This window comes from Peromyscus californicus, unplaced genomic scaffold (genome assembly GCF_007827085.1).
Source record: "Peromyscus californicus insignis strain IS unplaced genomic scaffold, ASM782708v3 Scaffold_15__1_contigs__length_86483966, whole genome shotgun sequence".
Lineage (NCBI taxonomy): Eukaryota > Metazoa > Chordata > Mammalia > Rodentia > Cricetidae > Peromyscus > Peromyscus californicus.
Window position 1 is genome coordinate 47,138,439 of NW_026294447.1, and position 1,580 is coordinate 47,140,018.

A 1,580-nucleotide genomic window follows, 5' to 3' on the forward strand; every position below is an offset into this window, starting at 1 on the left:
GTGTGTATGTATAGTTTGTGCATGTAATATACACATAAAATGCTGCATATATAATATACATAATATGTATTATGTATAATTAAATATACATAATATATAATGTATAATTATATATACACTTTGAGGTGGGAGAGTAAATTCAGCCTCTGTTATATCAATACTAAAAGGAAATCAACTTTTTAATCATTTTGAGCTTCGTAAAAAGATGTATCTACAGTACATAGTCTTTTGCCTTAGACTTCCTGTGCTAAACGTGCCACTTGAAAAAATGACTAGTACAAATGTACTCATTTTCATTACTGTCTCATAATCACAGTTCAACAACTAATGTTTTCTTGCTATGGGTTCTAGAAACTGTGTCAAGCTCTAAGGATACCCTATAAGATCTTGCAAAACTCAGACTCTCAAAAAGAACCTCCAAGTTAAAAAAAAATTCCCCCTGGAGAGAAGCTTGTTAAGACTCAGGAAGTTTTAAAAAGGGGTGCATAAAGACTAGGAAGCAAACGACTCAGGAAGTCCATGAAACTGGCAGGATGCACAAAGCCTCTTCCTCCCCAAGCTTATATAAACAGCAAATACTGAGGAGACAGAGACCACTTGAGCTGCATGGAAGAGACTCTCTCTGACCCATTAAGCTGCCTCAAGTGTGCAGTGAGCCTTTGTGAGCTGTAACTATGGTGAGGTAGGCTCCCAATATTGCAGCTGCTTTTGAGTCCCCCCTGCTCCTGTGACTCTTCACCCATATCACCCTTGTTAGTAACCCCAATAAAAACTCATTGGTTCAACAAGTTGTACTTCAGTGATATCCATTATTTTTCTGTCATCAATTCCCTATCTGGGGTGAGTAGACATTTGTCCTGTCGACCAGCAATGGTGTTACACAATAGCTAGAAAAATTCAACAAAATATAGCTCATTAATCAAATGCAACCTGATTCTTGTTAAAGTTTTATTAGAATGTGTCCAAATCCACTAACTTATATATTAGCTGAGTATATTTATATGCCCTGGTAACAGACGTAACTGTGACAGAAACCATATGGTCCACACGTGTGTACTACCTTCCATTTTGCAATAAAGTTTTATTCCACAATAGAAAATATTACCAACTTGTAGTAGATTCCACATGTGGATACTATGGCTTAGAAAAAAAAGTGATGGGGTGCTTGCTTCCATAGCACATATACCAAAATTGGAATGATATAGAGAAGATTAGCATAGCCCCTGCACAAGGATGACATGCAGATTCATGAAGCATTCCGTATTTTTAAATGTAAAGAGCAATATGGCACCACCAGAACCTAGTGGTTCTACAACAGCAAGACCTGAACATCCCAACGCAGATGAAGCAGAAGAAAACGACCTGAAACATAACTTTATGAAGATGATAGAGGCCCTCAAAGAGAAATGAAAACTTCCCTTAAATGAATCAAGGAAAAGACAAACAAAAAATTAAAGGAAGTCAATAAATCCCTCAAAGAAAGCCAAGAAAAAAATCAAACAAGTGAAGGAAACGGTTCACGACTTGAAAATTGAAACAGAGGCAATAAAAAAAACACAAACCAAGGGAATTTTGGAAAT

The 1,580-nt window shown here is 36.5% G+C and overlaps 1 non-coding gene across 1 annotated transcript; it reads left to right on the plus strand.

The window, feature by feature from the left end:
• The first annotated feature begins 1,161 nt into the window (after positions 1-1,161).
• LOC128111405 (U6 spliceosomal RNA) lies at positions 1,162-1,268 on the plus strand. Its single transcript, XR_008218643.1, has one exon. It is a non-coding gene; the product is annotated as a U6 spliceosomal RNA (small nuclear RNA).
• The last annotated feature ends 312 nt before the right edge of the window (positions 1,269-1,580 follow it).